Raw genomic sequence first — 18,567 nt, forward strand, 5'->3', positions numbered from 1 at the left:
TTGATAGTGTCCTTTGACAAAGTTTTAATTTTGATGAAGTCCAATTTATCTTTTTTCTTTAGTTCTTGTGCTTTTCATATCTCAGAAACCCCTGCCTAATCCAACCAAGATCACACAGATTTTCACCTATATTTTCTTTTAGAAATTTTATAATTTTAGCTTTTACATTTAGACCTTTGATTTATATTGAGTATCTGTGTAATACAGTATGAGGTAGGGCTCCAGATTCATTCCTCTGTATGTGGCTGGTGAGTTCTCCTGGCATCATTTGTTGAAGAGGCTATTTTCAACTGAAATGCCCTTGGCATTTTCCCACTGAATGTCCTTGGCATCCTTGTTGAAAACTAGCTAACCATACATCACAATGCCCTTAAATACCTAGGTAATATTTCAATCCTATCAGCCAGTCTTTAATATACTAAGCACACTCCTACATCATTTTCTAGACTTGGTAAAGCATAATTTTCAAAGATTTTATTATGGGGATCAAACTATGGAAACTCTTCAAGAGATGGGAATACCAGACCATCTTGAGAAACCTGTATGCCGGTCAAGAAGCAACAGTTAGAACCTTGCATGGAACAACTGACTGGTTCAGGATTGAGAAAGGAGTACAACAAGGCTGTTTATTGTTACCTTGTTTATTTAACTTATATACAGAGCACATCATGAGAAATGCTGGGCTAGATGAGTTCCAAGCTGGAATCAAGATTGCTGGGAGAAATATCAACAACCTCAGAAATGCAGATGATACCACTCTAATGGCAGAAAGCAAAGAGGAAATAAAGAACCTCTTAATAAGGGTGAAGGAGGAGAGTGAAAAACCTGCTTAAGACTCAATATTAAAAAAACTAAGATCATGGAATCCAACCCCATCACTTCATTGCAAATAGAAGGCAAAAAGGTGAAAGCAGTGACAGATTTCATCTCCTTGGGCTCTAAATTTCTGTGGATGGTGACTGCAGCATGAAATTGGAGGACACCTGATTCTTGGTAGGAAAGCTATGACAAAGCTAGACAGTGTGTTAAAAAGCAAAGACATCACTTTGCTGACAAAGGTCTGTATAGTCAAGGCTATGGTCTTTCCAGTAGTCACAGATGGCTGTGAGCATTGGATAATAAAGAAGGCAGAGTGCCAAAGAACTGATGCTTTCAAATCGATGCTAGAGAAGACTCCTTAGAGTCCCTTGGATAGCAAGGAGATCAAACCAGTCAATTTTAAAGGAAATCAAGCCTGAACATTCATTGGAAGGACTGATGCTGAAGCTGAAGCTCCAATACTTTGGTCACTTGATGTGAACAGCTAACTCATTGGAAAAGACCCTGATGCTAGGAAAGATTGGAGGCAGAAGGAGAAGAGGACGACATAGGATGAGATGTTTGGATGTCATCACCGACTCAATGGACATGAATTCTGGCAAATTCCAGGAGATGGTGATGGAAAGGGAAGCCTGAAGTGCTGCAGTCCATGGGGTCATGAAGAGTTGCGGACACGACTTGGTGACTGAACAACAACAACATTATGGGGATCACAGTGTTTTTACCTTGTGAAGCAATGAAGTGACCGAAGTAAGTGAAGTCGCTCATTTGTGTCCGACTCTGAGAACCCATGCACTGCAGCCTAACCAGGCTCCTCAGTCCATGGAATTTTCCAGGCAAGAGTACTGGAGTGGGTTGTCATTTCCTTCTCCAGGGAAGATCCAGGGGATCTTCCTGAACCAGGGATCAAACCTGGGTCTCTGGCATTGCAAGCAGACGCTTTACCATCTGAGCCACTAGGGAAGCCCTGAAGCAATGAAAGTGATACTTTTTTAGGCATTCCAGTTAGGAAGTCTGTTTTTATTGCTACCTCTGATAGATGGAAAAGATGAAACACTGTTAAGATAATTAACATTGCCAGGATCTCTAACATACCATAGACGCTATGGAAACAGAGTAATTAGCATTAGCACAAAGCATCATTTTGAGTATTTATTTAGATACAATTATCATTCAAAAAAGAATTTAGGGTGGCTTTAAAAAGCACATGAGATTAAAAGTAAGTATATGAGCAGGAAAAGAAAAATAAGGGTAGGGAGCTATAGGGAATACAGTATACTATAATACGCTCATACAGAAATTAGACAATTTAAGTAGCTATGTGGCTTGATTGCCTAAAACTGTCTTAACAAACTGCAGATGTCATAATAAACTGTCAATGTAAACCACACTTAAAATCTGGGACAAACAAGAATCTTGAACTGGGAACTCATCTAGTTTCTTGTTTTATTCTGTCACTGACTGACTGTGGGACCTTATTTCAGGGCTACTAAATCTTTTTGGACCCAAGTTTCTCTCCCTTCAAACAAAAAAAGATGTTTGGATTTGATTTCTAAGAAACTTCTTTGTTCTATACCTCTTGCGTCTGTGAACTGAAAAATGCATGTCTGTTCTATCAAGAAGGTGCATTCTTGTTTTTAAAAATGTAAATACAGTACTAAAAATAGCTGCATCATATGCAAGTAAATCATGTGCAGTCTTCATTTCAGGTCCTTGAATTAGATCACACAAATGTCACTACGAAGAGTTACTGAGTAAATTCCACATGGATGCATCCTATTTCCCGAATTAAGAATGTATGCTGGGAAAAAGAAAAAAAAGAATGTTTGCTGGGGAGATATGATTCAGGTCAATACAACTAAATAAATGATACATTTCATTCCTATCTTGCAGCCAAGAAGAAAATTGGGCGTCAGATCAGTGATACTGACTAGAAAAAAAGGAAACAGTCTCTGGAATCCAGCTAGTTAAACTGGACAGGTTTCAAATATTAACACCGTAAACTTTAAAGCCACTTGTTCCTTTATTTTTTAAAGCATTTGTTAAGTGTAAAATTAACTTCACAATTCAAGAGGTAGTCCATTTCAATTACATTTTTGGTATCCCTTCTTCAAAAGTTGCTGGACTCCAAGGAAATGGTTTTATTTATAATAAACATGTTCAAACTCAAATCTAATGGCCACTGTGCTGTGCTTAGTCGCGTCCAACTCTTGGTGACCCCATGGACTGTAGCCCGCCAGGTTCCTCTGTCCATGGGCATTCTCTAGGTAAGAATACTGGAGTAGGCTGCCATGCCCTCCCCTTCAGGGGATCTTCCCAACCCAGGGATCGAAACCAGGTCTCCCGCACTGCAGGCAGATTCTTTACTGTCTGCGCTACCAGGGAAGCCCCTAATAGCCACTACCATCCCCCAAATCCAGGAGGTCCAAGCTAGAGCTACTTCTGCCATGGAAACACTTTTTAGTTATGGCTTCAGTCTTTTAAATGTGTTTTCCGGAAAGCTTTCTGTGCTAATTTATTTCTGGGTTTGGTTTGCCGGTTTCCTTATACTTACACCAGGAGGAGATTAACTTGCTGATGCCAACACTATAGCTGAGTGGGCAAAACACAAAGCATGCCACCCCAAGGGTAATCCTCTTGAAAGCAAGGTAGTCTTGTCATATCCACCTCTATTACTCTGACAGTATTTCCTTTTTTCCTTTGGGTACTTCCTGTAAGATGGAAAATGAAGAGGGTACCAAGTTCCCGTTCTACCTCCCAGGTCCAGCAGGTGCTCGCCAAGGAGGAAGCACTAAGAAAATTCATGGGCATCAGGCTGCTTTCTCTTTTCATTGATCCTTGGTGCATAATAAAAGTGTCCCGGAGTAGGAAAGTCAGCATGCACAAGGGCGATAATTTTATTTTTCCCTTGGTAAAATTTCCCAGATGTATCGACTACAAGGGCCAAATTTTAATTTTAATAAAACATATACATCACTATTCAATTAAATGAGAAAAAGTAAAGCACGTATTTGCTGAATACATGTAAGGCACTGTGCAGGATGCAGCAAGGAGCTTTAGGGATAGTGCCACCTTAGTTTTATGTGCCTTTTACGAAGTTGTTTCCCCACCAGTTCATTTCCTATTAAACATATTTCAATTTGACTGACAAGGCTCAGAGTAGTTAAATGACCTGCGTATAGTTACAAAGCTATAACTGAGTGACTAGGACTAAGTTTCTGGAAATCTTACTTCAAGGATTGTTTATTACAGCCAGCTGCAAAATATTCTCCCAGGATGCCATGAATGGATATTTCATTCAATAAAACAAAAAACAAAGCCTGGGCTGGGCACCACTGATGTTCTCACCACTGTGAGAACAAAACAGACACGAAACCCACCCTCATGAAGGCACCACTAGCTGTAATTTAAAGAATATATATGAATACCTGGATATATCTAAAGGCTAGAGTTTGGAAAGCAGAGTGCTTACATCTAATATTTATGAGGTTTAGGAAAGGCTTTGAGAGGTAGATGTCATCTGATTTGGGTTCTGAATTATGAGTAGGAATGATTTCACCCATTCCTTTGACTATCAAATAGCAGTCATCCTTTCTAAAACTGGTTCCTAATAGCTATAAAGACGTTTTTAGTGCTAGATAATACTCATTCGTCACTAAAACAGGCCAGGATTATATGTATTTATTGTGCACTGTCCAGTCTTAACTTCCAGATCAGAACAACTCTGCAAACCTGAGACAACTGTTAAGTATACCACTGACAGTTACTTAGAGAAATGATGACCCAGGCTAGTGTTTTGTACTATGAGGCTTGAGATGAAGCAATGGTGGTAATGACATCAAGGGCAAGTTCTGCCTCCTCTGGATCTTGATTTTCCTTGCTTTTAAAATGAAGGGGTTAAAGATATCAATACAAGATGGTCAATACCAAAATCAGATTGATTATATTCCTTGCAGCTGAAGATGAAGAAGCTCTAATAAGTCAGAAGAAACAAGACCAGGAGCTGACTGTGGCTCAGATCATGAACTCCTCATTGCAAAATTCAGACTTAAGTTGAAGAAAGTAGGGAAAACCACTAGACTACTCAGGTATGACCTAAAATCAAATCCCTTATGATTACACAGTAGAATTGACTAATAGACTCAAGGGATTAGATCTGATAGACATGGCCTGAAGAACTATGGATGGAGGTTTATGACATCGTATAGGAGGCAGTGATCAAAAGCATCCCCAAGAAAAAGAAATGCAAAAAGGCAAAATGGTTGTCTGAAAAGGCCTTACAAATATCTGAGAACAGAAGCAAAAGGCAAAGGAGAAAAGGAGAAACATATCCATTTGATGCAGAGTTCCAAATAATAGCAAGAATAGATAAGAAAGCCTTGCTAAGTGATCAATGCAAAGAAATAGAGGAAAACAATAGAATGGGAAAGGCTAGAGATCTCTTCAAGAAAATTAGAGACATCAAGGGAATATTTCATACAAAGATGGACACAATAAAGGACAGAAATGGTATGGACCTAACAGAAGCAGAAGATATTAAGAAGAGGTGGCGAGAATACACAGAAGAGCTACATAAAAGAGATTTTCACGACCCAGATAATCACGACGGTGTGATCACTCACCTAGAGCCAGATCCTGGAATGGGAAGTCAAGTGGGCCTTAGGAAGCATCACCATGAACAAAGCCAGTGGAGGTGATAGAATTCCAGCTGAGCTACTTCAAATCCTAAAAGATGATGCTGTTAAAGTGCTGCACTCAATATGACAGCAAATTTGGAAACCTCAGCAGTGGCCACAAGACTGGAAAAGGTCAGCTTTCATTCCAATTGCAAAGAAAGGCAATGCCAAAGAATGCTTAAACTACCGCACAATTGTATTCATTTCCCATGCTAGCAGAGTAATGCTCAAAATTATCCAACCAAGGCTTCAACAGTATGTGAATGGAAAACTTCCAGATGTTCAAGCTAGATTTAGAAAAGGCAGAGGAACCCAGATCAAACTGCCAACATCCACTGGATAATAGAAAAAGCAAGAGAATTCCAGAGAAAATATCTACTTCTGCTTCATTGACTACACTAAAACCTTTGACTGTGTGGATCACAACAAACTGTGGAAAATTCTTAAAGAGACAGGAATACCAGACTACTTTACGTGCTTCCTGAGAAATCTGTATGCAGGTCAAGAAGCAACAGTTAGAACTGGACATGAAACAATGGATTGGTTCCAAAGTGGGAAAGGAGTACATCAAGGCTGTATACTGTCACCCTGCTTATTTAACTTATATGCAGAGAACATCATGCGAAATGCCAGGTTTGATGAAGCACAAGCTGTAATCAACATTGCCAGGAGAAACAGCAATAACTTCAGATAGGCAGATGACACCACACTTGTGGCAGAAAGTTCAGAGGAACTAAAGAGCCTCTTGATGAAAGTGAAAGAGGAGAGTAAAAAAGTTGGCTTAAAGCTCAACATTCAGAAAACTAAGATTATGGCATCCAGTCCCATCACTTCATGGCAAATAGATGGGGAAACAATGGAAACAGTGACAGACTTTATTTTCTTGGGCTCCAAAATAACTGCAGATGGTGACTGCAGCCATGAAATCAAAATATGCTTGCTCCTTGGAGAAAAAACTATGACAAACCTAGACACATATTAAAAAGCAGAGACATTACCTTGCCAACAAAGGTCCTCCTTGTCAAATCTATGGTTTTTCTAGTAGTCATGTGTGGATGTGAGAGTTGGACTATAAAGAAAGCTGAGTGCCAGAGAATTGATGCTTTTGAACTGTGGTGTTGCAGAAGACTCTTGGGAGTTCCTTGGACTGCAAGGAGATCAAACCAGTCAATTCTAAAGGATTGATTTCCTTTAGAATAATCATTGGAAGGACTGATGCTAAAAAGCCAATACTTTGGCCACCTGATGAGAAGAACTGACTCATCAGAAAAGACCCTGATGCTGCGAAAGACTGAAGGCAGGAGGAGAAGGGGACGACAGAGGATGAGATGGCTGGATGGCATCACCGACTCATTGGACATGAGTTTGAGCAAGCTCTGGGAGTTGGTGATGGACAGGGAAGCCTGGTGTGCTATAGTCCATGGGGTCGCAAAGAGTCGGACACAACTGTGCTGAACTAAACTGAAAAGGTATCACCCTTGTCAACTTTATGATTAGATAACATTTCTAAACAAATACCAAGTACAGAAGCTTTTGTTCAGCAAACATAGTGATTTATTTTTCCTCATAAATGATGTCTTAGATTTAAAAATTAAAAACCAGTTAGCATGGCAATTTATTTCATGATGTGTGAGAAGTGTGAAATAAAGTTACATGGGATGTCCTAGAAGAGATGACATGATACTGTGAAAATATGTGATATGAAAATACATGATGTAACACTGTGAAAATTAATGACTTTAACAATTATATATTTCCTCCTAACACTTTACTAGGTAGAATGGAAAAAAAAAAGTACAGGCTTTGAATTCAGATCTCAGACCTGCAATTTTTCTGGCTATTTACTTAGATTCTCTGAGTATTAGTTTTTTATATATAGTTTGTAGGTTTATTGTGAAGACTGAGGTCATATATGAAACATATCTGTTAACTATTTCTCAATATCCATTCTCTACTCTTCTAGTATTCCTGAATTTTAGCTGATGCGGTCATAGGCAAGTAAGTGTACCTTCCAAGACAAGCTCTCTTTTTTACCCCTTTCCTTTTCCTTTATTGTGGTGAGACACCCGAACCATTGTGGTGAGGGCAACACTTCCAGACGGTGGAACAAGGGGATACGGAATGACAGGAATAAAGATGCCCTTGACCCTGTGGAGCTGCTGTATCGGCTCTGGACATCTTATACTTTGAATTGTCATACACGAGAGAAATAAAATATCCATCTTGTTGGTTTAAGCCACTGCCATTGGGGAGTTCTTAAAAGAGAAGCTGAGCTGTATCCCAACTGGTACCATATTCAAGACTGACCCAGCACTGAAGACAGTAGGTTCCCTTTTTTTCCATGGGAAAGAGATAAACATATATCTTTGCCTTTTTCTCTAATTAGAGCTTATAATTTAGTAAGGCAAAAACACATGAGGTCACCCAAAGGTTCACTCCAGGTTTGTGCATTGCACTGTATACAGGTTTTACCTCAAAGGAAGAAGAAAAGAACTGTTAAGTAAAAGTGTAAGCAGTAAAAAGGTATAATAGAAGGAACAATTAAAAGGAGAGAACTGTGGAAGGTTTCACAGAGGATCTGACACTTATACCGGGCCCTGAAATATGAGAATGATTCCAACAAGTAGAGCGAAAGGAGAACAAACATTCACTCTGAAAAAGTAGACGCTCTGAGTAATCACTAGTATAACGCATTTAGGGACTGGTGGTGAATATAGTATTTATGCAAGTGAGGCATGTATACAGAAAGGATGCAGAGGTCAGGGTGCTGAGACAGGATAGTTGGGGCCACCACATATGACTGTCCTGCACTGAAAAAACCCTATGGGTCCCAATCATGTAGACCATAATTGGAATGAAGCACCCTAGAGTTACAGAGTGTACTAACTACATAAAACTGTACACAGCAGACTTATATATAGCCAGACTGCAATAGACCTTGAATGTCACTCTAATTTTAACCTGCTGACATTAAGGAATTTTCAAGCAGAATTTTCAAGCAGCAGATGAATATGTTTCAGAAAGATAAACTGGATACCAGCAGTATACAAACTAATGAGGGAGACAAAGTGAGTATATCCACAGGAAACTATTGTTGTATTCTGGTAAAAGATAAGGGCTTGAACTAGAGAAAGGGAAATGAAAGATGAATGGATTCAAGAGACATTTTAAAGGCAAAATTAACAGGATTCACTGGCCAACTGGATGTGTACAATAGATAAGAAGGAAGCATTCAGTGACTCTGAGTGAGTTGGCCTAGGATGGAGTCCTAGCATCTATATTTTAATAAGCAAAGTAACCGGTTTATTTTGTTAAAGGTAGTTGGCCAGCCATATTTTTCAAAATATAGGGCAAACGGCAATGCCAGTCAGCCACAGAGAAATAGGAAGAAAAACTGAGAGAGACAGGAGAGGATACTGAATTCAATTTCGGACAAAAGTGCTAACAGAGACATAATTAATAATAGGCAGGAAAAAATGTACCAACTGAGTGATAACGAAATCTAAAGGAAGAAATGATGGCTAAGTAAGCCTTCCCTCCAGCTACTGTTCTTTTTTTTTTAATTTTTATTAGTTGGAGGCTAATTACTTTACAATATTGTAGTGGTTTTTGTCATACATTGACATGAATCAGCCATGGATTTACATGTGTCCCCCATCCCGCCAGCTACTATTCTTAAAGTCCTGTTTTTAATGTCCTCTGATACCGGCTGACAGTCAACCAGGCCAAAATCTTTCTACCAAAAAACAAATAAACAAAACCTCTACATTGTTTTAAAAGAAAACAGTGGAGAGAGAAAGAAGCAAAACTCATTATTGTACCACTTTGTGTCACAAGATATATACCTTTCTTTCTCCCAAACACAAACCAAAATATAGGTAGGAATATTGTCTAGTGTTCTGCTGTGTTAACCCTTATATACTGTTAAATAACAAGAAAAATAACTTTCTGGTAGAGTGTTTGAATGTGTGATTTTTCTTGTCTTTCTATTCTACTCTACCAAACTTATGATAATGAAATAGTATTAGTAATCATCTTTCACAGGAGTAGAACAGTTTCTACCTATTTTCTGGTTTTAACTAAAAAAGTTTGAAAAAAAGGTCCCTTCATCCCGAAGACAATATAAGAGATGTCACATGCTGTACCAGATTCATAAAAGGCAAAGTTGTTCTTGAAAAAGTAGTTAAAATTTCATGAGTTAACAGGTTAGGGGCCCCTCCAACAACTCTGAGTCATTTACTAAATCACAATCACTATGAAAGGAGAGAGCTTGTCTATGAAAAGAGAATGAAACTTCGGGAGACAAAGGACCTTTTTCACAAAAAGGCCTATTTCCTCTTAAACTGCAGTTTAAATTGCTGGGCAGTCATTTAGCCTTGAGAATATTACCAACGATAAATGGGAACAGGCAAAAAGTCTACATAATTATAAGCTGTATTCTGTGCTCTTAATCACTGGCACAGAACTCTTCAAACCCCGGCTTTTAATTTCCCCGAGGACACCTAGAGGCTGTTGGGCCAATGTTTGCCAAGTCACAACTTGTTTTACTAGAAGTAATTGAGAGAACTCCAGTGAGAAAATAAATAAGGTTTCAGAGATTTCCAGATCTCCATTTCCAGGCATTCCCAAGAAGTTTAGGGTGTGATTGTAAATGTATAATATGATAAAAGTTTAAAATCAGATAGAATATTTTTATACCATGCAACACACTTTCTTACTCCTACTGTCAGATACTTCTGAATACAGGACCCCAAATCTCTGAGGAACCCTACAAACCAACTTCTCAAACCTGTCTCTGTGCCAAAATTACACACATTTCCACTCTTTTCAGGGCCACTCCAGTTTTTCTCAAATGTGAAGACTCAGATCTAGTAAGTCCTAGCATTTGCTATGCTATCCTATTGTGGAGAAGCAAGAGTTTATTAAAAATTCTGATTTGATGTTTCATTTCCTTTTCCATCTGGAAAAAATAAAAATATGCTATAAAATAAAAATTCCAAATCCTATTTTTAACTGAGGCCACATCTTGTGTAAAATATATTAGCTTCTCTTAATACAAATCAGGGAATCAAAATTAGAAAGCCTAGTCAACCGAAGATAAACTCAGAGTTGGAGTCAGAATACATGTCCAAGCTAGACATGCTTGTTGATGGGTGAGAGTGAATAAGCTATAACCTTTCTGTGAACCTCAGTTCCCTCATCTGTCCCAGTTTAGAATGTCTGGGGTACAGCATGCTGTAGGCCAATGGTTCCCAACCTGTCAGTACATCAGAATAATCCAGGGCAGTTCAAATAAACAAAAAAACACATTAGCAAACCCTGTCCAAGACTGCTAGGACGGTAATTTTTTTTTGGCATGGGGTGGAGTAGGGGGAGGTAGGTGAGGGTAGAAAAAGAGAGAAACAAGTGTGAGAGATTTCGAATCACTGCTACAGAGGGTCAAGTCATAATGGGAAAGCACTGAGCTCTGAAAAATACTACACAAATATGGACCAAGGTAGGGAAATGGGCTTCCATAAAGTGTCCTTTTGTTCCACAGTGATCTGCTTTTTAAATTGTTCTAGAAGTGCATAGAATTCAGAATCAAAAATAGCAGTTTCTAAGGTAGATGTTCTTTAAAAAACAAAAAGGCATTTTGATACTATGGCGCAATAGCACTCTTGCTGATCTTGGTTCATGAAATCTCCACAATTCACCAGTCTATGTGACAAGTGTTTCCTCTATTAATGGAAGAGACACCATTAATGGCATTTGCATTTAAGTTCGTGTTGAAAGACAAATCTGAGACCACAGATTTTCTCCTACCAAGCAGTCCTTTTATAACTTGATTCTCCCTGCTACCAACATTCCAAATCATCTTAATTCTTTTAAAATTATCTATAAATAGTTGATAAAGGACAGAGATCCCAGTGACAGACCTTAGTCTGAACAGGCACACACACAGCCATGAACCTGAAGATTCTGAACACTAAGAACCTTATATCTGAAAGGTAAGCATCCCAACAACGGTGGTCGTTCCCTATTTCTTCCTGGGAAACATTAGGGACAGGGGTAGAATCTTACACCTACTGAGATAAAAATTACTTGCCAGCTACTTTACATAAACTACCTTATTTTAATCTTCCCTCTCCAGATAAGGAAACTGAGGTTCAAAAGGTTAAATAAGGTGCCTAATGTCAACAAATTAGAAAAAAGGGAAGACCCAGATAAATCCAGGTCTCTTTGATGTGAAAAGACCAAAATCTTAGTTCTTTTCACTGTAACTTAATTTCTATTTTTAATCAAAGCATAATGCATCTATATTTTAACGAGACAAATGACTTTATAAGGTTTAAGAAAAACAGTAGTCCCTTACTCTCCTCTCCTCCCTCCCCACTTCCTGCTTCACCGTGGCAACAATTTTCAGCTCTTTTGATTCTTTTTGGTATTTATCTTTGTATTTCTAAATAATTTGCTAATATTGTCACTACTGATTTCTATTTTACTTGTCTTCCCACTATGGAAGACAAGGATTCAGCTCACTTTTAAAACTTCCCCTCCCTTTATATCCTCCTCATCCTTCTAACAGTTATGTACTATTTTTGATTAGATTTACATTCCACTTTTACTGTCTTATGACTGTGTAATGCTATTCACTGCTGAGCCATATAATAAACTATGGCTCCTTTTTCTTTCCTGAAAAATATTTTTCCTGAAAAAACTTATTTGCTTTATTTCTTACTATTACTAATACAATTCCTCAATAAGTTCAGACATTACTTTATCAATTTCATTTTCTAACAAGGATCTCTCCTTGAGCTTTCCGACTTGCTCAAGTTTAGATTTGTTCATCTCTGCGCAGAGAGGAAGGCCTTCACCTTGAGACCTTCTTTCAACCTGAATTTGATGACTCCCTTTATTCATCTCTCTCCAGCTAAATCTCTCATTCTCAGTATCCCAAATCTTCATCCTTCCTGTTTCACTCCTCAGTTCGATGGGGTAAACGCTCCAGTAGCTTTCTGATGAAGTGCTTGCAAAGTAAATTTTTTGAGACCTTGCTGAAAGTATATTTTCAGACCTCACTAGAATTATATTTCAGATAACTGAAAAAATCTTTACCCTAAGATTTAACTGACAGTTCGCCAGGTTAAGAGTCCCAGGTTGAAAGTAATTTTTCCTCAGAATTTTCTAAGTTTTGCTACACTCATTTTGCTTTTGTTGATGTTCAGGCCATTTTGATTCCTGCTCTTGTACTTAACCCATCTGGAAGTTCATCCTTCAGTTGTTGCAAATTTTCTTGAATTATTTTTTGGGCCATTTCACTCCTTCTCTGTGCCTATTTGGGACTCCTACTACCGGGATGTTAAATTTTCTGAAGTGGTACTCTAATTCCTCCTACCTCCTTCTTTTTAAACAAATATTTACCCCCTTACTTTATAGATAAACATATCTTAAGTCTGTTGTCTTTGACAACAAGCATTGTGATGACAAATGGTGTCTAACCAATCCTCAATAAAAAGTAATAATCAAGGAAAATAGTGTGCTTCTGGAACTCCACTGAGGCTGTGGGTGTGCAGCCAAACAATGCTCTACTACCAATTGCCCAGTTCAACCAGAGCAGCTCAACTTTGATTAGTTATACACATTTGGATTTCAAGTTTGAAAAGAATCACATGCTTAAAGGTAGATTTCCTCCACCCCTTTTGCTTTTCAGTTGCCAAGTCATGTCTGACTCTTTGGACCCCATGGATGCAGAATGCCAGGCCTCCCTATCCCTCACCATCTCCCTGAGTTCCCCCAAGTTCATGTCTACTGAATCAATGATGTCATCCAATCATCTCATTCTCTGTCACCCTCTTCTTCTTCTGCCTTTGATCTTTCCTAGCATTAGGGTTTTTTCCAATGAGTCGGCTGTTCGCATTAGGTGGCCAACGTATTGGAGCTTCAGCATCAGTCCTTCCAATGAGTATTCAGGGTTGATTTTCTTTAGGATGGACTGGTTTGATCTCTATGCTGTCCAAGGTACTCTCAAGAGTCTTCTCCAGCACCATAGTTCAAAAGCATCTTTAACAAGGTCTACTTTTTGTGGACAAGTAGAGACAAGTGTGGGTGATTTAGTAAGTAGAAAAAGGGTCCTCTCTTGGGTTTTCCCCACTGCTGAGATTATTATGCTTCTGGGTAAGTGTTCTACCAGGGTTGACACTTGTGGTAAGAGGCAAGTTTAAATCTAAAGCAGTTTCAGGATGGGGTGATTCTAGAATAACTATTTACCTCTTCTACTCTGCCCTAGAAAAGAAAGTCACCTGCTTTTCCCAACCCCTTGGGGTATGAATAATAACAGTTCACATTCTACTTCAGAAAAGTTGCCATCTTAGCAAAGGAAGAAGTGAGTAAGTGAGTGAGAGATACATCCTGTCTTTTCTATTTAGCTCTATGTTTGACTCCTCAGCCACAAAAAGCAACAAAAGCAAAAAGCAGAAAAAAAGTCAATAATGTAGAATATACACATAAATAAAAGAACATCTTCTGTCTTAGATGGTTAAGGTAAACCTTTGATGGCACTGAAAAGTATGTGTGTTTCCTTACTTGAAGAAAGGAAATGGAAGACAACTGTCACTCCTGACATTTGCTTCCAATCATTTCCCAAGAGTTCCATTAGTACAAGCAGCCAGTTTCCCAAAATGACAGCTTCCATTTCTATTCTCACTTTCCAGGTTGTAAACTTCAGTTATGGATACACCCATAGCACACTGCACTACACTGTCACTGTGTAACATTGAAATCATAGAAACTTAAATATCATAGATCCAGCAGAGTCAGAATTTGCATTTTGCATTTTTTTTAAAATAAGCTGGTTGGCTAAATGCATCAGGATAGATAAGGTAACACAAGCCCACAGATCAAACCCAAAACTCACCAAACTAGGTTCTCTATTTTTCTGGATGTCAGAACTTGGTGAAACTTTTTGTTATCTTCTAAGAGTTAAAAGGAGACTTCATAGCCAAAGACCACACCCATAAGTCTCAGCTTTGCCTCACTTCCTTTATCTCCAGTAGCACTTCTTTCCCTCAAGTTGTATAAAATTCTATGGGCTGAAGTGCAAAACTAAATAGTGTAACACCAAAAGGGAAACTAGACATGTGACGTTCTACCCATCTCAGGCAGTGCTCAATTAGCTTGCTTAGCCATGTTAAGGGTATTCTTTCCTGTGTAGGGGCCACGTTAGAATCTGGAGATGCAGCAGAAAGAATTATCAGTTTGAAATGGTTACCTAATATTAAAAAATCTGTCTTTCATAAATTATATAAAGTAGGGCTCTACAGAATATTCTTGGATGGGGAAAACTTCAAGGGGAAGTTTACATTCAGTATGAGGACGTGTAAGAACTTTGTGGGAAGAAAGGTCACATAATTTTATCTCCTAGGATTTGTGGTATTTTAATGTTTATAAAAAAGGAAATATAGATTTAAAGAGGCTGAAAAACATCAATGGGAAGGGAAAGGCATTTTAGTTTAGGGATAGCAAATACATAAAGTCATGAAATTAATCATGGTAAAAGCCATATATTTATTGGCTAGAAATAGTAAAACCACTTACATATCCCACAAGAACAGTTGATTTTTTTTTCGAGAAATTTAAAATCATTATTAACTTGAAGGGACTTGAGTCCCTGATTTCTGTCCTTAGAGCAAATCATTTTTCACAGCAAAATCACCTGATTGAGTTTATTCTGCTCCTGAAGAGAACAATTCTCCATACCTCATTCTACTGCAAATATCTCAAGGATTCCTATTAACTTCAGCTAAGTAACCATCAAACTAGAACTCATTATTTTTCTTAGTCCACTCAATTTCCAATAATTCATAACTACAATGACTTGCAGACAGACTGTTTTCACTGTTAACAACCTATTTTCAATAGACCCTTCTCTTTTTGCAAAGAAAAAAGCATCATGGTAAGTGAAAGCTACTACAGATTATTGCTCAAAATGTTTATCCTCATAATTTAGTAATGATAATTACCATTAAAGAAAGTATATCTCTGAAGTTAAAAAGGAAGAAAACAAGGTTACTGTTCAGGACACTTCTCTCAGGAGACAAACAATTATCATTATTATTTACTTCCCAAACTTTTTTCTTAAAATAATTTAAAAAGTCTCTTAAGAAATGCTTTTCTTGCTTGAACAACAATGTGAATACATTCAACACTACTGAACTATACACTTAAAAATGGCTAAGGTTGTAAACTTCACAGTATGTGTATTTTACCACAATTTTTAAAAATGTTTTTATAGATTAGGAATTGAAAAACTCTAACATATACAATCACATAGGTCCCAAAGGCTTGTTTTCAGCTGCAAAGGCTCTGGTACCACTGCCTGTTTCAATCCTCCTCAACTTTTTTGAACAGTTTTCAAACAATCACATGGTTCAAAAGATTCCATAGGCTAATTTGCCACCCACCCACAAGGGAGTTCGATTCATATTCTGCTATCCTTTTTTGAAAATGATTCAGAATCTTGATCTTGGACTACAGAGAAATTTTGTTACCTATTCTTGCTAACAGCCTACTCTTTTCCTCTACCCATGATTGAAAACCATAGCAGTAAGCATAAGAGACAACATGGGATGAATGGCAGCCACAACGTAAATCCTACAGAAAATAGAAACTAAAAGTTGGTTTGACATAATTACACACAATCAAGTTGAAACCGAATAGTAATATTCATGCTTAGAAAGCTGTTAGAAAACAAAAGGATATATAGTAGCAACAGCTAATCAGCTAAAGCATGAGTATATGGCTGGCTGTTGAACAACACCAGTTTGAACTGCACAAGTCTACTTATCCATGGATATTTTCATGAGTAAATATGGCAGTACTATACGATCTGTCGTTGGTTGAATCCCTGGATGTGGAAATGCTGATATGGTGGAACCACAGGTACACAGGGACCTTGGATACAGAGGGTTAACTTTACACGCAGATTTTCAATTGAACAGAGGGTTGCCATGCCTAACCTCCGTGTTGTTCAAGGAGCAACTATAGTCAGAAGAGTGTTTTACATCAAGAGGCTATGTATTCTTTTTTTTTTTTTTTTTTTACCATTTCCTGACAGATAATTGGTATGCTTTTAAAAAATATGCAGTCTTTGTCTGTTATAGGTTGTTGTTTAGTTGCTAAGTTGTGTCCGACTCTTTGCGACCCCATGGACTGTAGCCCACCAGGATTCTGGGTCCATGGGATTTCCTAGGCAAGAATACTGGAGTTACCATTTCCTCCTCTGAGGAATTTTCCCAACCCAGGGATGGAACCAGTATCTCCTGCATTGGCAGAAAATTCTTTACCAGTGAGCTACCAGGGAAGGGCATGCCCCCAAACTATGCCAATAATCACTTGTTCTAGATTAACAGATGTTTAAGCTAAGCTACTCAAATATCCAACACTGACAGAATACCTGCATTCCTCTGTAAATAATATTGATGAGCATCTTGAAGTTTCCTCCAGTTCACAGATGTGTACTGCTAAACTGCATTATCTAAGGTAATAGTCTTGCTTGAAAGCAATCAAAAAGTATTTCAAATAAACATTTATAAAAGTGAATAGCTCTCCCAAAGATTACATAATACACTACTATCCACATATTAACAGTATGCCATTCGTTAGCTGAGTAAAACAGTGGGCTGTGGTTATATGGTTTATATGCCTCAGAAGACAGCCCTGTTCTTATGTGTGTCCACAGGCTATGTACATACCTAGACTGTTACAGATTTTCACTTCATATTCAGTAAGTAAAAGCATGCTGCGCTTGCATATTTTCTCAGCCACTCATTTTGAAACTCCCCTATTGGATTTGGCTAGAGTAGAATGTCAGCTTGGTTACTACCTCTAAAACAAGAAATTTCCTGGGAAAATTGGGAAGCTGATGACAACAAAGTGAACTGATGCTCTTTTAGTTGAGTTTCACTCAATGTTTCTTTCAGGGCATAAAAGCTTGCCCATGTAGAAGCAACACCCTTTCCTTTATAAATTGGAGTAGAGGAGAGAAAAAACAGTAAAGCACTTTATTATCACCCCCAGTCTACACACAGCATTTTCCCTGAAAAATAAAAAAAAAGGTGGAGGATAAAAATGACCAGGATCAGCACAGCAGTTCTTCATTCTCTACATTATTGGTGCTTCATACTCCTTCAATTATAAGGATTTACTCTAAGGAGCTTTTGTTTGCTTTTTAAAGTTCTGGATCTTTCTGCTGAATATTATTGCTGCCTTAATAACAATGTACAGTTGACCTTGAACAACATGGGTTTTAACTGCATGATATACTCACAGGTGAATTTTTTCCCCCACTAAATACATACTACAGTACTACACTATCTGCAGTTGATTGTATCTGAAGATGCAGAACCTCGGAAACAGAGGGCTGACTATAAATTGCTTGCAGATTTTCAATTGTTGGGAGCTGTGGCACCCCTAACCTTCAAGTATTATTCAAGGGTCCACTGTATTTTCATGAATTAATTCTTTCAGACTTTCAAACAGAGAGCTCTTAAACTTTTAGGTTTCACTGGTGGCTCCGCAAATTGAGCTGAGTCTGCCAATGCAGGAGATGCTGAGTTCAATCCCTGAGTTAGGAAGATCCCCTGGAGAAGGAAATGGCAATCCACTCCAATATTCTTGCCTGGGTGGGCTATAATCCATGGGGTTGCAAAGAGTCAGACACAACTTAGCAACTAAACAACAAGCTATTTAAACCACCTCAAAGCAGAGAAAGAAAGAACTAATTTAAATTCTTTTTAGAAAATCAGCATAGCCTTGATATTAAACTCTGGCAACGATAACAGGAAAAAAGATATCTACAGATGTAAGTCAATTACTGATTTTAAATAAAATTGTTATCAAAAAGAAACCTATATGCTGAAATTTAACACAGTGATGAAGTGTAAGTTTGGTTAAAAAACTAGAAATCAAAGATACAAATGAGCTTATTTACAAAACAAAAGTAGAGCACAGATGTAGAAAAAAACTTACAGTTAACATGAGATAAAGGGGAGAGGGATAACTTGGAAGACTGGGACTGACATATACACACTAT

General features: G+C 38.0%; 1 protein-coding gene across 6 annotated transcripts in view; it reads right to left on the reverse strand.

Moving 5' to 3' along the window:
* The window catches only part of TANK (TRAF family member associated NFKB activator), a 95,132-nt gene that overhangs the window by 54,406 nt on the left and 22,159 nt on the right, over window positions 1–18,567 (reverse strand). The gene's annotated exons all lie outside the window — the stretch shown is intronic.

Source organism: Odocoileus virginianus, chromosome 13 (genome assembly GCF_023699985.2).
Source record: "Odocoileus virginianus isolate 20LAN1187 ecotype Illinois chromosome 13, Ovbor_1.2, whole genome shotgun sequence".
Classification (NCBI taxonomy): Eukaryota; Metazoa; Chordata; class Mammalia; order Artiodactyla; family Cervidae; genus Odocoileus; species Odocoileus virginianus.